The sequence below is a fragment of the Notamacropus eugenii genome, chromosome 4 (assembly GCF_028372415.1).
Source record: "Notamacropus eugenii isolate mMacEug1 chromosome 4, mMacEug1.pri_v2, whole genome shotgun sequence".
In the NCBI taxonomy this organism is placed as follows: domain Eukaryota; kingdom Metazoa; phylum Chordata; class Mammalia; order Diprotodontia; family Macropodidae; genus Notamacropus; species Notamacropus eugenii.
This window is the reverse complement of record NC_092875.1, coordinates 321,547,700-321,560,368: the sequence shown is the minus strand read 5'-3', so window position 1 is coordinate 321,560,368 and position 12,669 is coordinate 321,547,700. Positions and strand designations below refer to the sequence as shown.

The 12,669-nt window shown below is 39.9% G+C and overlaps 1 protein-coding gene across 4 annotated transcripts in view; it reads right to left on the bottom strand.

The window, feature by feature from the left end:
- Window positions 1–12,669, bottom strand: part of LOC140502854 (cilia- and flagella-associated protein 53-like) — a 199,001-nt gene that overhangs the window by 64,664 nt on the left and 121,668 nt on the right. For all 4 annotated transcript variants that reach the window (XM_072606912.1, XM_072606910.1, XM_072606908.1 and 1 more), the window contains one exon: window positions 9,768–9,925. The gene's annotated coding sequence lies outside the window, so the exon portion shown is untranslated. The remainder of the gene's footprint in view (window positions 1–9,767; window positions 9,926–12,669) is intronic.

Sequence of the window (12,669 nt, the reverse complement as noted above, 5' to 3'; positions counted from 1 at the left end):
AAGGTATTTCAGTCAGCAGCAAGCATAGGAGAAATATTTTTCCCTTTTGGAGGGGAAGGGTTAGTCTTCCCAGAATCCCTGAAATCACAGCTGGCTGGTACATATACATAAAACCCAGGCCTCTAGTTCTGAAAACCTACTCTCCCATACCTACCCTCATCCTGATAACCTACTCTCCCATCCCCCATCTCTGTCAAGGGAAGTGGAATGGCAGAAAATGAGATTTAGGGCAAATCAAGAGAAATCAGCCTCAAAGCTCACAAACCAAACATTTGGACAATTGTAATTTTGAGTCTGCCAAGTTCTCTAATAAACTGCTCATCTGCCCAGCAGCCCATGAATAGGGAATCACTCTCTCTCACTGTGAGATACTACTGGCATACCGAATACTCGCTAGTATCACATTCCCAAAGGGTAACAGAGCCCAAAGTATATTCCATCCCCAGCATCTTGTGCCCTCTTCTGGACACCTGCCCAAATAGCTGTGCTTTCTTTTTTTAAAAAACAAATCTCCTATTGCCCAGAGATTCATGTTATTAGACTCATAGAATGTTGAAGGTCTAGTGCAGCCTCCTGATTTTTTACACAGGGAGGAAAATGAGGCCCAGAGAGAAATGATTTATCCAAGGTCAAATTATTGGTTAGCAAACAAACTTCAGGAGCCTTTCCCATTACTATTGTGTGGAAGATCTTGCTAAAGAAAGGACAGGAAGGATGGCCAGCAAGCTGATAAGAACAAGCAAGGCTCACCAGACTCTGCCTCTTCCAAGACAGATCACCACTCATCATCAAAATGTAAATAGGTGATGCTCTAAATCACTAATAATTAGAGAAATGTGAATTAAAATAACTCAGATACTAATATATTAGATTGACCCAGATGACAGAAGAGGAAAAGGTCAAAGGCTGGTTGTGTGTGGTTTGTCCTTCCTTCGGGAAGACCATGACGTCACTTGTAATTGACTTTGATTTGAGTGAGAGAGGGCTGTGCAAAGTCACCAGCCTCACTTTCTCCTCCAGAACCATCTGGGTTCTCTGGCCAGATATCAATCAGGATGACTGTGGCCCAGGATACACTGGGGGACCTTGGCCCTTTTAAGTTAAGGTCTTTCCAGGTTCTCACTTTGAGGGAGGCAGCACGTCTTCAGTGAACAGTCCTCTTTAAGAAGTAAATCAAGGGATGACTCCTTCAATCAAAAAAAAAAAAAGTCAAACTGGGAGAGGAAGACCTTCAGGGTTGCTGGTCAAAAGAGAAACAGTTATTATTCACTCTGAACTAGGAGGGTCCAAAAAACAACTATTAAGTGGCCTTGGGTAGGGACCTCTTGTCCAATCCAAAGGAAAAGGTCAAATTCTGGAGGGCATGTGGGAAAATTGGTACACTAAGTAGGGGAGTTGTGCACTAGTGCAGTCATTTTGGAAAGCAATTTGGAACTATGTCTAAAAAGCAATTAAATCATGCATATCTTTGACCCAGCAATACTGTTACAAAAGTCCATATGCCCAAAAAGATCAAAAGAAAGGAAAAGAACCCATACATACAAAAATATTTCTAATGGCTCTTTTTGTAGTGGCAAGGAATTGGAAAGTGAAGAGATACCCATCAATTGGAGAATGCCTGAACAAGTTCCATCATATGAATGTGATGGAATACTACTGTGCTATAAGAAATAATGAAGGAGATGGCTTCAGAAAACCCTGGGAAGACATATAAACAGATGCAAAGTGAAGTGAGCAGAATGAGGAGAACAATGTACAAAATAACAGCAATGTTGTACAGATAACCATCTGTAAGAGATTTAATGACTCTAATCAACACAGTGACCTACCACAATTCCAAAGGATTCATGATAAAAAAATTCTGTCCACCTCTAGCTAGAAAACTGATGAACTCAGAGTTCAGATTGAAGCATATTTTTTTTCCTCTTTGTTTCTTGTTTGTTTGTTTTTTTGTTTGTTGGGACATGGCTAATATAGAAATTTATTTTACATGACTTCATATTTTGTAAGGGATTTTATATATCCTGCCTTCTCAATAGGTGGGGAGGAGATATGTGCAGAGAATCAGGAACTAAAAATAAAATCGAATTTTTAAAATTGAAATAGGTGGTAAATTTAAATAGGATCTGAGTCCTTGTAATCACTGCCTTATCTTTACAATGAGACTGTGGAGTTCTTAAAGTTGGGGCCAGACTAAATCCATGATCTATATCCCTCCCAGTACCAAAAGTCATGCTGGACACATGTGATCAACAAATACTAATTTATTAGTTGATCGTTAATAAGCAATACAAGAAATAAATTCCTGACATACTTACTGACCATTATTTCTATGGTGGCTGAGGTTCTAAACCCAACTGTAAAGAAAATCATGTGGCATAATAGCAAAACTTTGGAAATTCTGGCCATGTCTGTGTGACTAAATAAATCTAGCCCTGTCCTTTTTGGTTTGATGATTTTAGTCATCTTAACCATTGGTTCAAATTGCCACATCATCAATTTACTTAATTTCCAGTTATGTTTAAAAATTTGTGTGTGTTCATATCTGATTTGGTGGTACCATAGAAACATAGCTCTATTGTAAATATAATATTTACCTTTTCCTACTCACTTTGCCATTTGAGTTACTGGAAAAAGTACAGTGTGTCTGATTCCCCAAGGGATCTATACAGTGAAGAGTAGGGAAAGTAAGGGGCTGAACAAATGTGGGGAGGAGATCTATGGAGAGAGAGCCAGCAAACTGGCAGCCAGAAAAAACATACATATGAGACTTTTTGCCCTCATCTTGTGCCAGGGAGATGGCACTGAAATAGCAGAGGATTCTATAAAGATTCTCCAGTATGATTTAAGTAACTGGGGCTAGGTATCTGTGCACTAGAGTTATGAACAACAGTATGAAGGAGAGAGAAAAATGCCGCCTTCTTCCTTCTTCCCTGGCCCTAGACTGTCAGTGAGCCAAGACAGGATTTGTGGGATAGGAATACCAGGAGAGAAGCCATGATGCTTGTAAATCTAAATAAATATAAGAATATATATACATACATATATGCACACACATATAATAAATACACACACACATATATACATATAAACACATGTATACATATATTGTGTATAAGTGTATGCATAGATAATGATCTATATATCTTTGACACCGATGGTTGCTCATTCTAGGATTTCTCTTTTGTTTTTATTCTCTTATATTTTCTTCTAAGGTATTGTGAACTTTGTGCTTAGAAAAAGAAAATTAGTGTCACCCTACTAGGGACTGTCATGTATATGTTTCCCCAGATTTCCCTAAACAGAGGCTATGACTCAAAAGAGTGAGAAGATTCACCCAAAGTGTACCAGACCTCCTTGCCATAGCAAAGTCTCTGACAAAAGGACTCTCTAAGTATACTGTAACCCTGAAGTGGGAGAAATATGTTGACATATTCACCAGGCAGGTTATGTATGGGATGTTGTTAAAGGCATTTAAAGACCTTTATAATCTGACTAGGTTTTGCAGTGGATAGAGTGTCAGAACTAAAGTCAGGAAGACTCATCTTCTTGAGGTCAAACATTTACTAGCTGGGTGACCCAGGGCAAGTCATTTTACCCTGTTTGCCTCCTGTAAAATGAGCTAGAGAAGGAAAGGGCAACCACTCTAATATCTTTGTCAAAAAACCCTAAATGAAGTTATGGGGAGTCAGACGCGACTGAAAGGACCGATCAACAATATAATCTGACTCAAATTTACCTTTTCGGGCTTGTTCTCCATTATTTTCCTTCATGTAGAGACAACCTAGTCTCTTTATTGATCCTCACACAGGGCCCTCCTTCCTGATGTCACTCCATTTCCTTTGCACAGCCTGTCCTCCATGCCTAAAATATACTCCTTCAAAGATCTCTGCCTTTTAGACTCCCTAGCTTGCGTCAGTGCTCAAATATTATTTCCTAAAGGTGCCCTTTTCCTACCTCCCATAGATGCAAGCGCTTCCCCTCAAATTACCTTGCATTTGTTCTTGATATACTTTGTATATACTTTTAAAAATGTTTCTTGTATGTATGTATGCATGTTGCCTCTTATAGAATATAAGCTCCCTGAGGGCAAGAACTATTTCATTTTAGATGCTTGATAATAATAGCAATGACAGCTAGCATTTATATATCTTTACATAGCTATACTCACACATATAATATTATTTTATCCTTACAAGAACCCTGGGAGGTAGGTGCTATTATTATCCTCTTTAGACAGATGTGAAAACTGAGGCAAACAGATTGAGTTACTTTCCCAGGATCACACAGCTAGTAAGTGTCTGAGGCAGGATTTGAACTTGGGTCTTTCAGAATCCACGTCCATTGAAATGATTCAGTGTGCCACCTACCTGCCATCTCATGATAAATGTTTGTGAATGATTCATTGATTGTAGGACTTTCTGTGATGTGCTATTCATCCAGTGTCTGATTCCCCAGTCACAGCTTTTGTTTTTTCCCCTTTTTATTTTTCATACACCATGATGAAACATGCTCACAGAGCCTTGAGAGAAGTTATAACTGTAGTGCTTGGGGGTTTGCGATGGTATTTCCTCATAATAACTCTGAATGTCAGGTAGTGTAGGGATTTTGTTCTTGTTGTTGTTAATGAATCTCAGAGAGATAAGTGATCTATCCAAGGTCCTTCAGTTAGAAAATGATATAGCCAGATTAAAACCCAAGTGACTCAAGGCCTATTTCAGGTTTCCTTCTACTGTATTGCCCTATTTGTTGTCAGTACTGTGCGAGTAACACTATGAGACTGGAAGGTTCAGATACTAAAGGACCTGAAAAGACGAATCCAGAAGTCATAGAATTAAGGCTGAGTAAATAGCCTCTGTTACTCCTTAGTTTTGTTCACTTAATGAGAGGTATTCTGTCCAGCTGTGAAAATGCTTCTTCTGTATAAGCAACATCCAACTCTCACAAATGCTCTAAAGTTGTGCAAGGCGGTTTTCTTAGCCACTTACAAATCAATTGATATGTATTTGTTAGGCCTCTACAGGCCAGGCCCTATACAAGGCACAGGGGATGCAAATAGAATAAATGAAACAATCTCTGCCCTGGAAGGGCTTATATTCTATAGGAGAGACAGGCACATAATATACATACATGTAAGCTGTTGTTCTTTCTTCATTTTTGAAGATCAGTGACATCATGGGCTGATGTCATGTAGTAAGCTGGATTGAAGTGAGGCAGTTTCACAGAGTCTTCAGTCTCATACTCTCTTCCAGAGTCATCAAAGTTCAATGGCAGGACAAAGTGAGGATGACTGTCAATAACCCAGGATGCAACAGATGACTTGGACATCTTTGATATCTGACCAAGCTGTAAGGGCTCCACAGCAGCTGACTCAGCCACATTCATGGGGCAAATTGTTCTCATTTGCCCATTTTTAGGGGGCATGTATTTACTTGCTTGGTGTAGACATCCCCCTAACTCACCAAAAAGTTTTTTACCTGTCAGTTACCCTTAGTCTGGTTGAGCACTGGCTCAGTAGGCCAAGTAGGTTTTACCAAGTGTGTAGCAGCTGTGTATGCTACAGCTTCTTGGAGCCACAGGAGAGAGTTGCAAGTTGTAAGACTTAAAGGTAAACAGGTAAACTTACAGGTGACAGGTTAACACTAAAGGTGGATGAGCAGCCCTGGAAAGGGCTCAGCATGCCCTCACACCAGAGGCTCTAGTCCTGCTTGAACCCACTACATCTATCTATATGTAGGTAGATATGTATGTATGTGTATGTAGATGAATATATGTACGTACATGTACATATACACATATATACACATATGCACACATACATGTACATACACACAGAGAGAGAGGATAAATATATGGGGCATAAATAGATATAAGGTATGGTATATGGTATAAAATGGATGGAAAGTAGAGAGCTTAGCTTCTTGAGGACTAATAGTTATCTAACTCTGGTTTTCAGGAGACAAGTGAAGAAATTAGTGGAGATTAAACTGCAATTCTCAGCCAGCCCTTCATACTCAGTCAAACAAGGCTGGTCCTTCATATAAAGTAAGAATTCCCCTTTATGGTATGATTTGAGGTAGATAAGAATAAACTCCCCATCCTCGAAAACAAAATCAAAGAAATCTTTCTCTTTGGAAATCCATTCTTCTGGGTTAAGATTTTGTATAACCAGAGTCTTTTGTTAAATTACAAAGACTTGGAGGAGTAATTAAGTGGCTGTCAGTTATTAATAGCCCAAAGGGGATTATTTTACTGGCTTGCTTTTCCTTCTGATAGTGATCTGAGAGGAAACAATACACCAGGCAGGCAAACTTTGATTGGGCAAGCTGGAGAGCATATGCTATTCTAGGGAAAACTGCCCTCAAAGAGGTACTGCGGGAAGGCTAAGGATAAGACATGTCCTGGATAAGGGACAGCAAATGAGAATGGGACATTGGGGAAAGAGGTTGAGAAATTTAAAAAATGACACTGAAGGAAAGGTAGCAAAATACCCAGGGCAAACTTCACCTACCTCAATCATTGTCTGGTATTTTCCTTGACGATGCTGATCCCTGAATTCACCCAGGTGAGTACTCCATCCAGCAGTGCAGATCTTAATCCCTCCAGCCTTCTCACCCTGTAGAGTTCTTGTCTATGTTTTCCCAGGGCTATCCCAGGGGTAGGGAACGTTCAGCCTTGAGGCCACATGTGGCCTTCTAGGTCCTCAGGTGCGGCCTTTAGACTGAGTCCAAGTTTTACAGAGCAAATACTTTCTTTCAGGAGATTTATCCAGTGAAGTTTGGATTCAGTCAAAGGTCTGCACTTGAGGACCTAGAAGGCTACATGTGGCCTTGAGGCTACAGGTTTCCCACCCCCGGGCTATTCAATGTCTAAGAGTCCTTCAGTAGAGTATTTTAGTAATTTAAGAACAGCAAGGTAACATTCAGGCTGCCTACCTGTTGTTTTTCATTCTCACTGAGTAACCAGGCTAAGTCATTTCTGATCATTTGTGGCCTCAGATTATAACTTTATGATGTTTCTTACAATAAGTGATCATTGACAGTATGCTACAGCCTGGGTCCAATTTTAGCCCCCAATGTTTACTAGCTGAGTGACCATGGGCAGATCCCTTCAACTCTGACTTCTAGTTTCCTCATCTGTAAAATTAGGGGAAAAATATCTGTAGTGCCTAATTTACAGGGTTATTTTGATGCCAAAAGAGATAATGCATGTAAAGAGCTTTGAAAACATTTATATAAATATCAGTAGCGTAAAACTCTTTCTGGACTCATTCCCCAACCCACACTAGCACTAGCAGGTCCTCAGAAGAGCAGTCCTCCTGTTCTCAGGGCTCTGGCATGAACCCGAGAGTGCTGATGGGCAGCTACAGTCTCCACCATCTCCAGCCTCTGACTCAGTTGGATGCTGGGATCTTCTTTCCGTTTACAGTGTGACAATGATTTTTTTTTAAATGATGCTCAGCCTAGGGTTAGTAGCAGCTTCTTGTTAACTCTCTCAGAACCGCAGCCTAGCAGAAAGTAGGAGAAGTCTTGTCTCTTCAACTTGACAATTCTTTGTGGTTCAGAGGTGGCTTCTCTCAGTTAAGGACCCCACATTCACGAATGATGATCAACCAGTTCTGCTTGCCAAGTTCTTGGTGCGGGTTTTGCAGATGAGTGTCTCGGAACCAAGTCATGGGGGTACACACGCATACCTATTATACCTATATATACCTATATCTATATACATATGTGTACCCACTTGTGTATGTCCATGTGTGTACACATGTGCATGTGTATATGTACATATATTGATATGTGTGTACATATAACCATACACATATATACACATACATATAATCCACATATAATCAAATCTTTTCTCTAAGGTGGGAAGTACTTCGTTTATATCAATCAATATTTATTAAGCTCCTACTATGTGCGCTGTGTGAAGCACTGGGGATACAAAAGAGGTAAAAGTCAGTCCCTGCCCTCAAGGAGCTTACAATCTAATTGGTGGAGACAAGCAAGCAAATTTGTACAACACAAACTATACAGAAAACAACTAAAGGATGGCACGAGAATTAAGAGATTTGGGAAATTTTAGTTGGGATGTAAAGGAAGCCAGGAAGGGTGGGTAGTTAAGAGGAGAGAAGGAAGAGCATTTAAGAAATGGGGGACAGCCAGAGATGTGTCTTGTTCATGAAACAACCAGGAGATCAATGTCACCGGATCAAAGAGTATAGGAGGAAGAAAAGGGAGTAAGATGTAAAAAGACTGGGAAAGTCAGAGGGGAGCTAGTTTAAGAAGGATTTTGAACACCAAATGGATTGTGTTACTCTTTATATATGAAAGGGCTTCCATTTTCTATTTTGATGCTTCTGTTTTTCCATTTTGAGATCTTTAAGTTGGTTGAAATCTAAGTGGGACAAACCCTTTCAGAAGTAATAGTAGCATTTCCACTGACTTCAGATTTTAAATTTGATTTTAAAGGCATAAACTTCATACAGAGGGGAGGAATTTGCTATCACTAAAAGCACTGCACAATTTCTCAAATGTGAGACTCTCCTACTCTGTTCTAGGACAAGTTACATGGTTGATAATCTAACTACATGGCATAATCTAAGCAATTTTCATCCACTTTGCTTTTCCATTGTGGTTAGTCAAAACAAACTTTTTCCCATGAGTTTTTTCAGCTATAAAATTAAAGGATAAAAGTTTAGATGCTTCTGCTCAAAGGGCAAGTGAGGTTTTTTTTTTAACATTTTGTGAACTTTTTTGGGGTGCCCAAAATATCCAATTATCCCACTAGTGCCTTCCCTCTTTTAATTGTCTGCAATTAACCTGGTGCGTAGCATTTTGTACATATTTGTTTACTTGTTGTCTCCTCCATTGGATAGTGGTCTCCTTGAGAGATGGGACCATCTTTTGCTTCTTTTTGTATCCCCCGCACGTATCACAGTAGGGGCTTAATAAATATTAACTGACTAACCACTAATGTTTAAACCGTAAGATTCATGGGACCATAACTTTCCAGACAAAGAAAAATCCTATCAATAATCTGTCTATCTATCTATCATTTGTCTGTCTGTTTGACTAACTGGCTGGTGGTTGTGGGAGCAGGGGAAAATAAAAAGGTGATGTTTTTTTGTAAGGGGGGCAGATCTATTCTGCTCTAATTATGCCAATTGTGGCATACCCTCCAAGAAAGTAGATACCGAACAAAGAGGGACTCACACCAGCTTGGTTACTAGTAGGTTTTATTAGAGTTAATTAGGTTAATTGGGGGGAATTTACTCATAGGAGACCAAGAGGCCTGGGTATCAACAAAACAAAATAATAGCATGGATATCTGCACTAGCCCCAGGCCAGTTCAGGTATTATATAGAAACAGAACATAGAAGCCATATTACCAGGAATGGCCCAGGGGCATGTGCAAGTTTTCCCATGGGATAGTTGGGGCTTCTTTTGTGGTTTACATTTGCTGAAGATAATTTACATTCTCTGAGACTTGAGATCACATTTCCAAACTCTGGCTACCACCATACACAAAAGAGAACACAAAAATTGGAAATCTCTTAACCATGGTCTCTTTAAGAGGTTTAGATGACAATTTCCTCCCTCCAACCCCCAAGATGATTTTCAGAAAAAAGAGGATGCTCACCAGGTCACTAAGGACAAAACATCCCAACTAGTGTTGACAAAGTTACTGTGAAGTGGAAAGGATAAGTAAGAGAGGCTGAAAATTTCAGAACCAGGTGAGTATTAATAACAACAATTAACACTTACCTATTTCAAAATTAGGGACAGTTAGGTGGCACAATGGATAGAGCCCAGGCTTGGAGTCAAGAAGACCTCAGTTCAAATCCAGCCTTAGATACTAGCTGTGTAACTCTGGGCAAGTCACTTAACCCTGTTTGCCTCAGTTTTCCCATCTGCAAAATGAGCTGGAAAAGGAAATGACAAATCACTCCAGTATCTTTATAGTTGGACACAACTGAAACAACTGAGCAAGAACAGTTAAGGGCTGAAGCTGGTTTAGGATGTTGTCCTGCCAGGAAAATGTATGATGTAATGGAAGGAACACTGGTTTTACTAGCGCTAAGTTTAAGTTTTGGTTTGAAAACCTACTAACTACCCTTAAGGTAACTTAATGTTACAATGGATAGAATGATATACACTCAAGTGAGGAATATCTGAGCTCAAATTCAGCCTCATACATTTGCTAGGTGTGTGACCCTGGGCGAGTCAGACTCTTAGCCCTCTTAGTTTCAGTTTCTTTTTTTAGTAAAATGATCTAAACACTATATGAACATGAGCTAGTTGTACCAGTACTGTGAGACCTTAGGCCAGTCATTTACTTTCTCTAGGCCTCAGTTATCTCATCTGCAAAATGAGGGGGTAGATTAGATTTTCTCTAAAAGATCTCTTCAAACACTAAATCCTATAGGATCATAGTATTAAACACTAGGATAGTATTTGAATAAGACACTTAGCTCAGACAGAGTAGTGAATTTGGGGGGAATTTCAGATGTCCTGTCAGGATCAGTGGTGGAGGACTGGGACATTTATGGGAAGCAAGGTCTTTCTTAGCTGGTGATGGTCACCTGCACAAAAGATCGGTCCTCCGCAGAAGTCCAGGAGATCTAGGACTGAGATGAAATGGAAAAATGCATGTGTCCTGGACCATGGCTGAGATAATCTTCATGGTGTTTGAGTCTCCCAATAGATTCTCTGCTGTGGGCCAATTTGCATGAGGGTACAGGTGTGAGATGTTCACCCATTGAATGTAAAACAGAGATAGACCTCCTTGTCCTGGCACATGAACATGGCTTGGAGACGTAAATGCCGATTTCAATGGGAACAGGAACTTTAACCTCATGATACAAATTGTTTAGAATTTAATGTTCTAAGCTCACAAATCTTATGTTCACATGAAGCTTAAATTAGAGTGATCATACCACAGGGTTGCATTTTCAAAATATCAGCTTGAAAAATACTAATATTGCCACCAGTTTGGAAAATTTTACATTACAGGATGGAATTTTTCCATTACCTATTTTTTTCAATCAGCAAAAATCCATCTTCCCACCAGGAACTTCACCCCATCCTACCCCACCTCACCCTCAATTGAAAATGAAAGAAAAACAAAACACCTGTTACAAATATTTATAATCAAGCAAAACAAATTTCTTCATTGGCCATATCCAACATAGAAATATGTGTTCCTGTTTCATTCTGTACTCTGGGTCCTTTCACCTTTCCTATCAGAGTCATCATATGTCCCCTAGAAGTTCTTTCAAAGTTGTCCATCTCTATTGTTGTTATTGTATAAATTATTCTTCCCATTCTGTTCGTTTCACTCTGATTTTGTTCATACAATTCTCCCCAGGTTTCTCTGAAACCATCCCTTTCATCATTTCCCAAAGCTCAGTAGTAGTCCATCACATTCATATACCATAGCTTTCATTTGTTTTTTTGAAAACCAAACAGGGAGGTCCAGGTTGCCTTTAGATGGTCTTCCCAGGAAGAATGAACCAAAGGATCTGTTGCTCTGCCTGCTTCCAACTCCATAACAAGATAACCCTTCCAGGTTAAGCTCATTACCTGTAATTTCATCGTCATGCTGATAGCTCCAGCCTTGAATGACACCGCCTCCCTCAGCCTCTTAGCCCCTCTGATTACAGGGCAGGAGGACAGAGTACCAAACTCTGCCTAGTTTCAACTCCACTGAACTTGTGCTTCCTTGTGCTCCCTACTCCTATTGTGTTGTCTCCCCGCTAGTGGCACACTCCCCTCATTAGACTGTAAGCTCCTTGAGGGCAGGGACTGTCTTTTGATTCATTGTATCCCCAGTGCTTATCATAGTACCTGGCATATGGAAAATGTTTAATAAACATGCATTTGATTGGATATTTCTGTCCTTAATCTTTGATGTTAAAAGGAAGATGCACTCTTGGGGAGGGACAGGATCAAAAGAGAGAATAGAAGCAATGGGGGGCAGGATAGGATGGAGGGAAATATAGTTAGTCTTACACAACATGACTATTATGGAAGTCATTTGCAAAACTACACAGATATGGCCTATATTGAATTGCTTGCCTTCCCAAAGGGAATGGGTGGGGAGGGAGGGATGAAGAGAAGTTGGAACTCAAAGTTTTAGGAACAACTGTTGAGTACTATTCTTGCTACTAGGCAATAAGAAATACAGGTAATGGGGTATAGAAAGTTATCTGGCCCTGCAGGACAAAAGAAAAGATGGGGACAAGGAAAGGGAGAGATGATAGAAGAGAGGGCAGATTGGTGATAGGGGCAATTAGAATGCTCAGTGTTTTGGGGTGGGGGGAGGGGACAAATGGGGAGAAAATTTGGAACCCAAAATGTTGTGAAAATGAATGTTAAAAGTTAAATAAATAAATTTTTTAAAAAAAGGAAGATGAACCCTGGAAATGCTAGACTGAAGATAAATCCCCATTTTATAGACAAGGAAACTAAGGCTTACAGAGGTTAAGTGACTTGCCCAGGGTCACACATCTGGTAAGTGTCAAAGGTAGGATTTGAACTCAGGTCTTCCTGATTCCAAGTTCATTACTCTATCCACTGTGCACCCAGATGCCTAATAATAATTAACATCGATTGACCAATCACCTGACCTTTAACTTATAGTCTTAGTGTTTTGTTTAAAGAGGCA